The sequence below is a fragment of the Betta splendens genome, chromosome 21 (assembly GCF_900634795.4).
Source record: "Betta splendens chromosome 21, fBetSpl5.4, whole genome shotgun sequence".
In the NCBI taxonomy this organism is placed as follows: Eukaryota; Metazoa; Chordata; class Actinopteri; order Anabantiformes; family Osphronemidae; genus Betta; species Betta splendens.
This window is the reverse complement of record NC_040899.1, coordinates 17,651,591-17,666,029: the sequence shown is the minus strand read 5'-3', so window position 1 is coordinate 17,666,029 and position 14,439 is coordinate 17,651,591. Positions and strand designations below refer to the sequence as shown.

General features: G+C 41.8%; 1 long non-coding RNA gene across 1 annotated transcript; it reads right to left on the bottom strand.

Annotated features, from left to right (window-relative positions):
• Nucleotides 1–1,375: 1,375 nt before the first annotated feature.
• On the bottom strand, nt 1,376–13,785 carry LOC129603550 (uncharacterized). The gene is made up of 2 exons (XR_008693507.1): nt 8,938–13,785; nt 1,376–6,463 (listed from the first exon to the last, which is right to left on the bottom strand). It is a non-coding gene; the product is annotated as an uncharacterized LOC129603550 (long non-coding RNA).
• Nucleotides 13,786–14,439: the final 654 nt, after the last annotated feature.

Here is a 14,439-nt window from a genome sequence, read left to right as displayed (position 1 = left end):
AGGATGTAAGTACAATATGCGTCTCCAAACATAACACAACCGCCTCTTTTCTCTGCTAACAACGTGTCTATGGCCATTCAATTGTAATGTAATAAAGACAATTAATGTATGATAGCCATAGGTTTCCGGTGGGGTTCTGTTTCATATAATCTTAAGATAGATTTCATACTTTCGGATCTTTAATTGTACATTTGGGTCTAGAGCGAATAGGAGATTCAGGGATTTAACCAGAATGATGATGCATATTTCCGCTCGTGTTGTCTTAATAGATAGATAAAAACTAATTGTAGCAGTGAATAAAGTGATTGTGAGCAAATTAAACACCAAATTAACTTTAGGATATTTAAACTCAGTGTTGTGAATTATGTGAAATTTTCTCATTCAAAAGTAGTGTGTAAAGTTACATAGAAACATCATATGATAAAGGCAACAATCCAAGTAACATAAAATGAAGCCTAACAAAGCATGTTTACAATTCATGTCTCGTAACAATCTGCTTCGTCCTGTTGAACAGTAGCGTTAGATTGTTTCCAACCTGTGTGTTGAAGTATTGCCAGTTCGTTGGAGTTCTTCAGGTTGTGATCAGCTGATCACAGAGACATTTGGGATTCGTTATCACCGCCAGGTTTCCTCCCAATGTCGTCTGAGTCACTGTCACTCCCGTGATGTGAAGAGTCTACACGTCGTCCAGCGTCGGCAACTCAAGGCTGCTCGTGTGTGTGTTTTCTCAGGAACGTGTGTGTAGATGTATGGTCTGATAGTGTGATTCATCGGTGCAGCTTTAGGCGGCGCTTGGCTCACACCTTTAGCTGAACGGTCAACGCAGCCTCGCCTCAGTGCGTGTGTGAGCACAGCGAGGGTCGTCCTTCTCAGTTCTTTTCGTCAGTGGTGGTTTTCTCGTGTGGTGTAGATGGAGGGTCGTCTGTCGGATCCGGGACCTTCCTGCAGTGGCTGGAGTGGATCCAAGTCGCTCTTTCTGCGATCTTCACAGCCGTGTTGGTCGTCAGAAGGACCTGGAAGGGGCCTCGCCACCGTGGAGTCCCAATGCTTCCTCCTGAACTCCTTAACGATCGCCCGTCTCCTGGTTGGATGGTGTAGTGGTCCTGTCACCTGTTTTCACCTGTTGGGAAATCTGAATTGTGGGGAAAAAGGTGTTTGGGCGGCACGGCTGCCATCAGGCCCAAACCAGACTCCATGGCTACAGGTGGAACCATTCGTCAGCCAGAGTCTGCGTTCCTGTGAGGTACAAAATGTTTAAAGCACAGGGAGATGAGGAAGGAAAGGATAGAGAGAGTTGGAGAGGGAACAAGTATCAGGAGAGGAAACAAGGATCAGGAGAGGGAGGGGTTGTTGGGCAGCAACCTTCGCAGCAGCGTCTGCAGCTGCATGTCGGCAGAAACAAAGTATTCACTGATGTTGTGAGTGGGACAGTTACAAACAGCATTAGCTGTAGGCAGCAGGACAGCGTCCAGCAAAGCAGAACCTTATCATGATGTAAGATAGGTTTGCAATCAGACTTCAATGCTTCCCATGCTTCCAAGGAGAACCAAAGTGTCACAAGCATCTGTGGAGTCTGTGTAGATGGTAACAGACTCTCCTTCTGCTAGTTTACTAGCTTCAGTCAATACGATCAACTCTGCAGCCTGAGCAGAGTAGTGTCTTAGCAAGAGCCAAACTTCAAGACGGACTCTTGATAGTAATGTTCAGCATGTTGAGCAAAGTGGTGTTGCATCTAAGCCATCAGGCTGTAGAAAGATGTGATCTATTCCAAAAGAATCAAAGACACAGTATGAGGACAAAAGAACAGAAGTCGTACAACCTGATTTCTCATCCACTGTTTGAGTGAAAGGTCGCGTAGGGTCAGATCAGGAAGACCCAAGGTAGGAGCCAACTGAAGAGCAAGCATGAGGTCGGGGAACGTTGTTCAGCCTCAGACGTCCACGTGAGACAAGAAGTGGACGATGAAGACGTCTGCATCAGAACCCTGAGTGGGGCCTCAAAGACAGTAAAGTTAGGAATGAAGTTCCTACAATAAGAACAAAAACCTACAGAGGCAGCCGGTAAAAGTGTCTACCCCCACCGTGTTTGGGTTTCAAATCTGCCGCGTCAGTGCCGGGTTTGTACTGCGGGAGGAGTGTGTTACGTCCTTCTGGCCTGTAGGTGGCGATTGACTCCCACTTTTGGTCCTGAAACATCGTAGTTGCTTACGTCATATAGCCTCTTGTAGAACAACCAATGATCAGGTCTTTGGTGGCCTAGTGGTTAACGTGCATGGCCACAACGTTTTTTTTTGTCCGGGGTTCGAGTCTGAGTGGAAGCAGTTTTTTTATTTTAATTATTGGAAAAACAGCGTCTCATCATCATCATGTGATCACGAGATGACAACGTTGTATTACTTAGTGCATGAATCGCCAAGACCATGAACCACTGGTCGCGTTATAGTATGAAGTTATGAACGTAAGTAAATTATGGCAAATTATGGCAGTTTAAAACCGAAAATAGGAAGCTGAACGGTGCGCCCTCCCGCGTGCAGCGTTCGATTTATGGCAGACAAGCTACTGTAACCCTGATTTCTTGCTGTTGGTACGGGCAATTTTCTTTACGTGGAATGCTTTTTTAATGCACCACACGGCAAGACAGTACGGCACATGTACACTTTTGTCTTTACGCTGCGCTTATCCAACGCGCGTCACATTTTCTTGTCCCCCGTTAACAAGGACAGGTAGGAACTAATGTTGATGACAAATAAAATCACAGTAGCTGAAATGTCACGTTTCCCAAACATAAAATAAAAAAAATAAAAAGGAATACTAACTAAGGTTACACTACTACAATTTAAAAAAGTGAATAAGGATGATCTAGACCAGAGGTCTGCCACCGGTAACACCCACGTTTTAAATGAAAAAAACAAACACTGGGAGCCGCGGAGGGCGGCAATATTATATTATTTGAGAACATTCAACATTTGTTTTTTAATCCAAAGAAGACATAAAAGTCGGGGCTCAGAGATCTAACCGATGCTAAAACATTGTCAAGGCATCGACAAGGACAGCTAACTCGCTTTTCCCTGCTTCAAACAGCTGTTTTAACTGAGAGCAACCTGTGCGGCATCACCGGTCAATCTGTAAACGTATTAAATTTTTTTGTAAATAAAAATAATGTTTGCCCTGTTCAAACCTGCATGGGGAATTCTGAAAGCGGCTGAGCAACTTCGTAGGAACACATTTCATATGGTACAGGTGAAAGGGAGACTAACAACACAACGCAGCCGAGGCTGTAGCAGCAGAGAAACGCAGATCTTTGTCCTGCGTGTTGATGAGCGTTTCCCATCCCCCAGTGTCACTGCTCTGGGACGTGGATGGCCACGCCCACTTTCATTCAACAGACGGACATGAAAGAGGGAATAACGAAATAAACAGCTGGTTAACTTTGTGGGAACATGGCTGTAGCTCTGCAATGACTTTATGTGGTACAGGTGAAAGGAGTAATAACGAAATAAACAGCTGGTTAACTTCGTAGGAACACCTTGTAGTAGGAACTGGTATATTTAGAAAACCCAGTAGTCCTAGTGTTAAGGTGTGTGAACTGGGGAGGAGACGGCAGCAGCGACTGAAGAGCGACTGAATAGAGTTGATGTCTTCCCCGCTGACAGGCGCATTCATTTGATAATGCACGTATCTTGGCTGACAGTTCAGTCAAAAACCATACTGAATCTTCATTAAACCGTCCCTGAATAACAAATATGAACTGCAGTTTCTTCCTTGATTATCCATGATTATTATGAAAGAAGCGCAAATCTTCGCCAGTCCAAATTGTGCAATTAATACTGTGTTTACAATAAAGGTAATAAATAATAATATTAGTATTTTCATTTTAAAAAGCACTGCATATTTTAAACGAATGTCGAAGTGCTACAAATAACTTAGACCAGAAAGCTACGATAAATACATACGTTTATTTTTGCAGAGTAAACGTATGTAGAACAAACTACTTGCTGCATTAATGAGTCTTAGACCTGCAGCTGATCACGTCGCCCGATGCTGCCCAGTCTCCTACGGAGCTTTGTCCCGGAGCTGAAGTATTTCTCACCTGCTGATCGAGTAGCAGCAACACATTAGCATGTCTATGCGCCTCTACGAAGGAGGGGGGAGGGGTGTGTAGATTTCCTTTGCGACTGTGAGCAAACATGAGACAAGCAAAAGCTTGGTCGAACTCAGATCCAAGTCATCTGAGTACGAAACACATCACATTTCATTCGATCTCGTGTTTCATTCGAGCGGCAGTCGGGAGCTCTCTGCTACGACTGCTGCCCCGCGACCCGTCCACGGATGAGCTTCCATTAAAAATTAAAAGCAGAGGTTTTTTGTTTTTCGTTTTTCTCTAAACGAAAAAAACAGCTTAAAATTCAAGTCCGTGTGTTTTTGTTAAAAAATATTTTTGTTCAGTTTATTGGTTTGTAATGCGGTGCTTTTATTCAGGATAGATAGACGGATGGGAAATCAAAGTTTTGAAACGTACACGGGCCGAATAAGTCACATCAGCCACTCATTCAGTTACAATGACACGCACAGTCAAAACAAATTCTCGCTACATCTCGTGCACCACTCCTCCGTTCCTCTCGTAGCCTGCATTTGCACATCCATACATTTGTGTATTGGTCACTCTCTGTCTGGACACATGACTCCGAAACACGTCACGTGTTTGTGTAAGAGATTGATGTCTCCACCAAATTATAAGCAGAAGTAACGAGAGAACGACTTTTTGTTTTCCGTTTGTCTCTAAACAATAAAACATATTAACTCCAATTCCGTGTCTTTTTGTAAAAAACATATATTTTTGCCTGTTTTATTGGTTTGTAAGGCGGTGCTTTGATTAAAATCCGTTTGCCGCTCATCGAAAGAGAAACGAAAACGCCGGTGAAAGTGGCTGGATGGACGGATGGGAAATGAAAATGTTGAAACGTACACGGGTCGAATAAGTCTCTCAGCCACTCAGTTACAATGACACGCACAGTCAAAACAAGTCAAACTGCAGTTCTGCAGACACAGAGTAAACGCGTAGGAACAAACAATCTGCTGTAATGCGTCGCTGTAGATCTGCTGATTTCTGGCGTCCTGTCAAAATTACGACCGACAACTGTTGTAAAACAAATTCCTATGATTATTACGGTTATTTACGTAAAATCTACGACTATTGGAAAACATTCAATAACAAGTTGTGGAAGTTTAAAACCTAAATAAGCGGCTGTAGTCGCAGATGGACTGCGCTCTACGTCTTTACTTGCGCATTCAAATTATATTAATTAAACCGCGACGCATAATCATGGTATTATGTGAAGCCAATATGTTGTATCAGATGTTAGAGCGGTGGGTGTGTACATATTTTTAAGAGACGCCTTCTATTTAAAGACACGAAAAAGCTGAGGAGAATGAAAACAAGAATGTGTTGCTGCTGTGGCGCTGCCTGTTTTAAACCACACAGAACAATTATAACTTTGCAGTGAACAGAAAACAGCTAAGCCATCAACAAGTTGTTGCCCTTCACACTCCCCATGTTTTAGCACACAACAGATACTTAATAGTAAAGACTTAATAGTAAAATAGGTCTGGTGTAATATATGTGTGTTACAGGTAGAAATGAACAGTCGGACCTCAGTTACGCTGTAGTGCTTTGGAGGCTTCTAATCAACGCTGCGCCACCTGGTGGTTAAAACGAGACTAGCGTCCTGATTTTTTCCAGCCGGCTGCAGGATTAAAAATCTTTAGTCAGCGACGCACTCGCTGCGCCGTGGCGACGCGGCAGTACTGCAGTAAAAACCCTAGTCACTTTGAACCGCTGCCACTGTAGAAAAGACATCAGCTGTTTATACGTGCACGGTTTAGGCAGGTCTCAAATTGCTTTAACTCTGTTGGGTGAGATGGATTTGCCATCAGCTGTAATTACAATGACCCAGAAAATAACCTTTGTCTGAACAAAGTGTAATTTAGACAGGCTCTTTGTGGCCTGTAGCATCCAATGTTTCAGTAGCTTAGTGGTGTCTGCAGTAACACTGTCTATGGCTTCTTTTAAGAGGGTGTTGTTGTTTACATGGTTTGTGGTCAGATTTAGGTGTGATGACCACTGGTTCACATCCTCTGATTGAACCTACATCATGTCTGTGTGTGAGCCACAGGGAAGCAGGGCTTCCTGTAAGGCTGAGTGTTGGGTCAGAGCGTCCTCTGAAATGAAAATAAAAACAAAAGCGTGTAATGTGTGTCATTAGAATGTGGAGGTACCAAGTTCACTGTTTGCTGCACATGACAGGCAGAATAAAAAAAAGTTTTCTAAAAGTATGCAAAGTAGTTGAATACATCACATGGGGTCGGAAGTCGTTCACCAGTCTCCACCCCGTTGACATCTGTTCACGAAAGGACCCACGTCCTGCATCTGTCTCCATCATGTTTTCACAGAGGGACGTGTGGAACTGTAGGATAAAAATAAAAATCTTTTTGTTCGTTAGGAAAAAGAAATCGCAAGCGCAGACCTGTGTTCATCCCAAAAGAATGAAGTTGAGGTCAGTTTGAGTGTGTGTGTGTGTGTGTGAAATCATAAACAAGCTGTGATGCAGCCTGTGTGAGGGCCTCAGTTACAGCCCCCCCTCAGCAGCCAATGATAAGAGCACAGCTGAGCTGAAGTTAACACCAACAAAAGAGGGATTATTTAGAATGTCTGTAGATGTGACCTGCACTCCGTCTGGAGTGGAAATCAACTAAATACCTAATTTACACATGAGATCTCTTCCTAAAAATTTAACTGGGCATAAATTTGAAAGCAACAATAAATCTCAAGGTGTCTCGCTGTCAGATGTTGCATAAGATAGTGAAAAAATAAGTTTTCTTTAATAGTCTGGTACGTACAGTAATTATTATTACTTCTCTCCAATAGTCGTCTTCCCTTTAATAGTCATTAATAGTCTGTTTCAGTCAGTCTCAGTCTTCCTATAGTCTATTTTGTTTTTCTACAGTTTGGTTTTGTTTTTCTATAGTCTGTTTTGTTTTTCTACAGTCTGGTTTTGTTTTTCTATAGTCTGGTTTTGTTTTTCTATAGTCTGGCCAGACAAACCTATATTGTGCACAAGTATTTTTAGAAACATGAAGGATTTTATTACTGAATTTGTTGCAAGTTAAAATAGTTTGAACCCATCAGACTGTAAAGTCATGCAGCAGTTGTCATTTAGCTGTTTGTCATCATTTTAAAATCACTCTGTGGGATTTTTTTAAGCAAAAAGCGATTCTTCATTGCGAGCAGATAAGCATGAACATGAATTTGAGCGTGTATCAGCTGTAAGCGTGTTTCTTCATTGCGTGTATGAATGTGTGTGTGTTTGCGGTACCGTCTTGTACGTCACGTGAAAAGGAACCGTCACCTTCCTCCTTCCCCAACCATCAGTCTGATGTGAGCGCCAGTGGGTGAAGCCTTTCGATGGGACAGTTGTTTCTCGATGACAGACCTTTCCTGGATCCTCAGATGCAGCTCTATTGGGCCGATCACGTCTGAAGCCTCTCCTGTTTCAACCAGTGTCTGTGTCAGAGCACGTCTTCTCTGCTGTTGCTCTGTCCTTGTTTTCCTTTGCTGATTGTCATAAGCAGGTGTCTGTCAGACACACACGCTTGTAGTAGCTGGTTCATCTGATGAGCCCAGAACGTGATGGCTGCAGACGTTGTGGGAGTCGCTGAGGCCTCCATGCTGTGGTCTGTGTCCTCCAGCTGCTGTGGTGTCAGAGCTTCCACCCTGTTCTGGTTGTTGGTCGGCGCTTCTTCTCCTTCGGTTCTTCTGCTGATGGTGGGAAAGGAGTCCAGATCCGGATTTACCCTCATCGCGCTCAGTTCTGCATTAGGACAAAGAGCAGAAAGAATGGGAGCATTTGCTCTTGGCATGACGTGTGTGTGTGTGTGTATGTGTGTATAGTGGCGGTGTGCAAGCTTCCACAGAGTTGTTATCTTTTCTGCCAGCTACGTCACCACTCTCGTCCTTTCTCCCTCCTAGTTCTTTTTGGCATTTCAATCTTTCCCTGCGTTCTGATTCTTTAACCCAAATCTCAAGGCATCTGTTGTTTAATTCAATTTCCTCTAAGGTTTTAACTTTGATCGTTCTACTTTTACTGAGCTGTTTCTCATTCTCTTCTAATTTTTCTTTTAAAGCGCGTATGTCCTTCACACTGAGTGAACCACCTTCTTGAAACCCATAAAGTTTTGTCCAGTCGTGAAGACATGACACACACTCATCACCATATTTACGTCTCATTAATTTTGTAATGCTGCAGTCTGGTGGTGGAGACTTAGATCGCCCCGAACCCATCTTTCAGAGTCCCAGCGGTTTCCTGCCTTAGATTTTTATGTCTTCCGGCCGGAACCTTTTTTCGAAATTTCTCTTCCACGGACGTCTCCGTAGAAAGGGAACCGCTCAGATCAGCGACAGGGTTCTCGGAAGTGGTCCCTCACCGTCAGGCCCCTCTAAGACCTGGGTCCCTCGTATCTCAAAACCACTTCCCCCTGCAAACGTGCTCCGTCTTACAGAAGCCGTCTTTTATTTCCTTGTCCACTCCCTTTGGACTGCGCTCAGATCTGCACACTGGTCTGTATCCTCAGTACAGACAAAACAAGCTCGGTCCCACGAGCCAACCCTTAGCAACCACCGTCGTCTCAGCCACCAGGGCAGACTTTGACCTAATTCATTTTACCTGAATATTAAATTTTAAAATTATAATTTTTCCTAATATATTTTGGATGTTTTCAGCCAAATAGTCGTTTCAGAAATATTATCATCTGTAGTCCTAATTATGTTTTCTTTTATATTTTAGTCTAGTAGGGGATGCTTTAGAATTAATTGTTATTTGCCTTACTTTCCCTAAACCAAATGATCAGAGCCAAGTAAGCGACAAAACGGAATCTCTCTCACCGGGCCGAGTAGAGGTTGCATTTTGAGTTCGTTGGATCTCGTCAGAGGCGATCCAGACGGGTGAGCAGTCCTCCCACTCAGAACAGCTGTAGAGGTTTGGAGGCTGAGCGACCCTAGTCCTCAGGACTATCGTCCCTGGTCACACCGTCCAGACGACCTGCAGCGAATCCTGTTCGTAGACGCCAATTTCTGTGGTGGAAATTTTGCAATAAAGGCAGATGAGAGAGTTGTCCTTTTGTGCGATTTATTGAAATAATAAAGAAAATAAAAATAATGGGGAAAGCAAATAAAAAGCATGGATGCTGATCGTGCACATCAACAAACCAAAAACCAGCTGGGGAGATCAGTGCACACACCACGAAGGTGTGATGCAAAGAGCCCACGATCCTAAAGTTGCTTCTGCCTTTTAGCTTCTCTGTCCGACTAGGGTGGAATGTCTTTCTAACCCAATCAAATTACATGCACCATCTCCTCCCTGTCGCAGTGTGTGTGAAGATATTTACATTCTCACACCTGCATCGCTGACGTCCAACTATCTGTGAGAAAGGAGCACCAAGTCTCAACAGACAGAGACACAACTCCCTGACCTTGGGTTTGGGAGCTAGAGTTGAGAGTCTATCAGGCAGAGACAACCATTGAACAATGTAGGTCAAATGTCAAATGCATACAGTAAGACAAAACATAAGATATTAATTGCAGAACATAAGTCATAAATCATATAATAACTGCATAGAAATAAGGAAGAGACATAGAAATAAGGAAGAGACAATTTTTGCCATAACAACTCCACTACGAGGACGAGGTAGCCAGTGTCGCTGTTACAGTGGATTCAGTGATTCAGACTTTTGATCCCCGCCGCGGATCACAGCTATATGCTTCCTCAAAGTGGTGTGGCGATCAACTTTGCTTGCAACACACTCCGAAAACAAAGCGTTGTGGGCGAGAGCTTTAAACACACATTTTCAGACGGGCCGTGTGGGCGATCTACAGCGCTTTTTGGCATCAAAAGTTATAGACACCTTACTTAGACATCAAGGTCCAATTCTTCAGCATTGTGTAGCATGAGAAAAGCGGATTAGCTATGGAGTACCGCAGGGTTCTCTGCTTAGTCCAATACTGTTTAGTCTATACATGTCTCCTCTAGGTGAGATTATTAGGACGCATTCCATAAATTTTCATTGTTATGCAGATGAAACTCAGCTATATATGTCTTTGGAACCAAATGAAACAGATCAACTAGTCAAAATTCAAAGTTGCTTAAAAGACATCAAATCCTGGATGTCCATCAAGTAAATTCAGCTAATACTGAAATTCTTATCGTTGGGATTAAAATTACAGAGAGACACTATTGAGTCAGATAGCCATAACATTGGCTTGAGATTCTACTGCAAAGAACCTTGATCTCATCTTTGACCAGGATCTCTCATTTACATCATACATTAAACAAATCTCCAAAACCTCCAAAGACCTCATAGTTTCTTATGCTCCAAGCAGAACACTTTGTTCTCAGAGTGCTAGGCTACTTGTGGTTCTTAATTCTTTAAATGTAGAATGGGAGGCAGAGCCTTTAGCTACCAAGCTCCTCCCCTGTGGAACCAGCTCCCTGTTTAGGTTTGAGATTTAAGATGAGGCTTAAAACCTTCCTTTTTGATGAAGCTTATATAAGACCAGAAGCAGTTACTAAGATTTCCAGTGCTGTTTACTTGAAAGATGGTTCATTGGGTTTAACAAAGATTTTGCTTGGCTTTAAACTGAAATGTGCACATGAAATAGCTACACACTGCACATGTAGCACGCTATGCATTTTCCATGATAGCATTCCTGTCTTATACATTCGGTTAACTCATAACTCATTCACCTAAAATATTTACATATTTCTGTATACTTTCTCTATATTCAGTTTAAGTCAATTATACTGTACTTGAGTATAATTATAAATCTAGACAAAAAAACACTTAGCCTCCTTTTTATACTTTTAAGTAGAAACCAAAGTATACTTGATTAGACACACTTTAGTTTGGTATATCTGAGTATATATGTGCATAAAAGTAAACTTAAAGGATACTCTTTTGTAGTTTAAAACAAGTATACAAATAGTGTACTTTTTGCCAAGGGAAAGTCAATAATAATAAAGCAAAATATAACAGGTCTATCCATCTATTCATCAAATAAAACACTATTTTTACTTTTGAGTATGTCGGGATAAGCAAGTAAATAAACTGACTAGACCTCCACACTGCTTTTGAATGTGTTTGTTGATTACATTCAGTATGTTGAGTGATGGAGAAAAGTGGGGCAGGCCTGATTTGAACTTTGTTGAACTGATTTTTTATCCTCTTTGTTTTCAACAGGAATAAATGGCTAAATAGACTTCAATAAAGATTTCAAACTTCAGTTGAGTGAGAAATAAATAGAATATTCTCAAAGGAAACATGAAATACTACAGAGGAAAATATTCAAGAGATTACTGGAACGAAATCAAAGCACAAAGCAGTTTATAACAGTGACAGAAAAATACACACATTGAAGTCAAACTGAATCTGAGCCCTTCTTTTCTCTCACTGTGATCATGGGAATTTATACAACATTCCTTTAGCTCTGAATATTCTGGTGGTTTTGATACTTCATTCGTTTGATTATTTAGTTTAAATGTTAACATTATGTAATTTTTGGAAGTCAGAGAGAACATTGTCTGTAATATAGAGTGAACAGCCCAATACTGTATGCAGTAGACTGTGTGTTCTGAAACCTGTCCATCATGGCCACAGGGTGGATTTATTTTGTGGTTGATTGGTGCAATTATGATATTGTCAGCAAGTTTACCAGCATTATAGCCTATTTTATTCACCAGCCTTTGGTTATCTCACAGACTCACAATAGGAGAGGCAAAAAAGTATTGCCGAACGAAAACAGCTATCCCAGTGAACCAAAAAAAATCACTGCTTAATGCAGAAATAAGCAAGATAACAAATTAAATAGCAAACAGGCAAGCTGAGAAACACAAAGTGTGCAACCAAAGCAACAAGTACAAACCAACAAAATAGTTGCAGGGTGACTGGGGAAACTTGTTCTGAGTGACAAAATACATGAACCAGCAATAAAAAGCAAAACGTAATTGTCCACAATGTTGAGATGAATGAGCAGCAGAGGGAAATATGAAAGTTATGTAACAATGGCTGTGGCTAAAGTGTGTAACAGAACGATGTAAAGGCAAACTGAAACAAAAACAAAGACTGCAACAAAGTGACTGTAGAAGATACATAATCAGGTAAAGAAGTAAATCATGAGGTAGTGGATATAAAACAGGTGTGAGTGTGATACACTGATTACTGTGGAGAGAGAGAGACAGGGAACAGAGAAGACATAGCAGCCACCATCAGTGGTATGCTGTGAGGTTCATAGCTGGTGAGGCACAAAGTCCTCTGGATTTAGATTTTACAATCATAATACCTTAAAAGTGTGTATTTTTCACAATTTATTTGTCAGAATGCATATTAATATTGGCCACATTTCATCTTTTTATCATTATTCCTATCTCGCCTAAAGACACATATTGGGTTGTGAAGGAACATGTTTTTTTTAAAACAGTAAGAGACCTGACCTGTAGCCTCCATGTACAGTATTTTTCATGATTTATACTCATTCTAAAGTATAGAGAGGTGTAAATGTTCAATTTTGAGTTTGATGTTGTTTTTAAAACTTTAAATACTGCTCTAATGATTTCTACAGGTTTGCTCCTGATTAGGATAACATAAAATACTTCACTCAAGGTTCAAATTTACTTTTCAAGCACTTGAATTGTTTTACTTAGTGCTATTCAGTAAGTCTTTTTAAAAAATTGAAAACCATTTGTGGGGATACCCTAGGTTAAAGGGCGGTAGCAGCGCCCCCTACTGGATGAGGCACAGACCATTCCAGCCTCCCCTCATGAGTTAGTTCTGTTGGTTTTAGCGTTCCATTAACTGAAGACAAAATGTGAAACAGAAAGGGATTATGCCTTGTATCAGTCCATTTACTGACAGTTTCAGCATCGGGGCTGAGGCTCCCCTCGCTGACGCCTCACTTCCGGTTTCTCACCATCAGGAAATGTGCAGATTTAATGATTTTTACTCAGGAAAATGTTAAGATAATTGTAATTATGGGAAAAAATATATTTTATAACATTGTATAACACAGATCAATGGATAGAAATTAATTTTTATTTTATGTTTTTTAGTCACATTATAGTATTGTCAAGCAAGTTGAGGCCCCGTCTTTACACGCCACCATATATACTGTAGGAACAATGGTTAACCCTAAAACCTAACAATTTCTCTGCAGACATTGTTTATCTCACCGAGGTATGATCTGAGCTAGTTGACCTAGTTGCTTTCTTGGGGTTGACTTTTATCATTTTCATTTTGACAGCATTTTCAGTGTTGGTCAACAACCTTTGCTCTACAATATTGTTGGCACTACTTTCTGGCTTCTAAAAGAAAACATCATTTAATTTTTAGGTTATTTGTCTGACGGGCCACTATGTTAGCTCACAGGAGCCAGAACCTGAGAGGTATTGTCAGTGTTCCCTCTGAGTCTACCAGGGAGTACCCTGCCAGGGAGTACCCTTCTAGAATGGCACCAGCATCCGTTGACCCTTAAAAGGAAAAGCTGTCACAAAAACAAATTGCGTTTCCATTGCTCTACTGGAAATTATCAAAGAAGAGGCTTTCTTCTGCATCTGACCTGTAATTTGTGCTTTCAGTCAACAGCCTGCACGAACCTAATGAACAAACATTAGTGACCCTCTCTGATGAGCACGGTGGCCAGACGCAAGTGGGGCTAAGCAGCCAGGTAACCTACTTTACTGTACAAAAAAGTTGGGCAGGTGTTGGATTTCTAGAAGCAAAGAACCATAAACACACTAATATTCACAAAAAAAGTTTTCTACATATGTTTGTTGTTGTATGTTTGTTTGTTCTGGTAGCTCAATTGGTAGCGCGTCGACCTCGGAAGGCAAAAGGTCTGCGGTTTGATCCCCCACCTCGGCATCAGGTGTCTCCCTGAGTAAGACACTTCGCGCTAACTCCCCGAGCGCCGCTCATGTGGCAGCTCACTGCTCCCCCAAGAGGGATGGGTCAAATGCAGAGAATGAATTACCCCACTGAGGGACTATTAAGGGTTAATTTCTGTCTTCTTCTTTCTTGTGCATGACACATGCACAAACACATCCATAAAAGTATGCCCAGTGCACACACACACACACACACACACACACACACACACATACACACACACACACACACACACTGAGATGGCATGTGCCACACAGTAATTCTCTCCTTCAATCTACCGTCCATTGAGTGTAACAGTGGAGTGCCAGTGTGTGGGGGGTTTAAAATAATGGGTTACTTGCTTGGTGGCAGAGGGGGTTCGACAGAGTGCCTCACATGTGTTAGCGTGGTACAAGCTCACTGATGAGGCCCGTTGAGAGACTAGCAAACGGCTTCATCTCATTCACCCTGT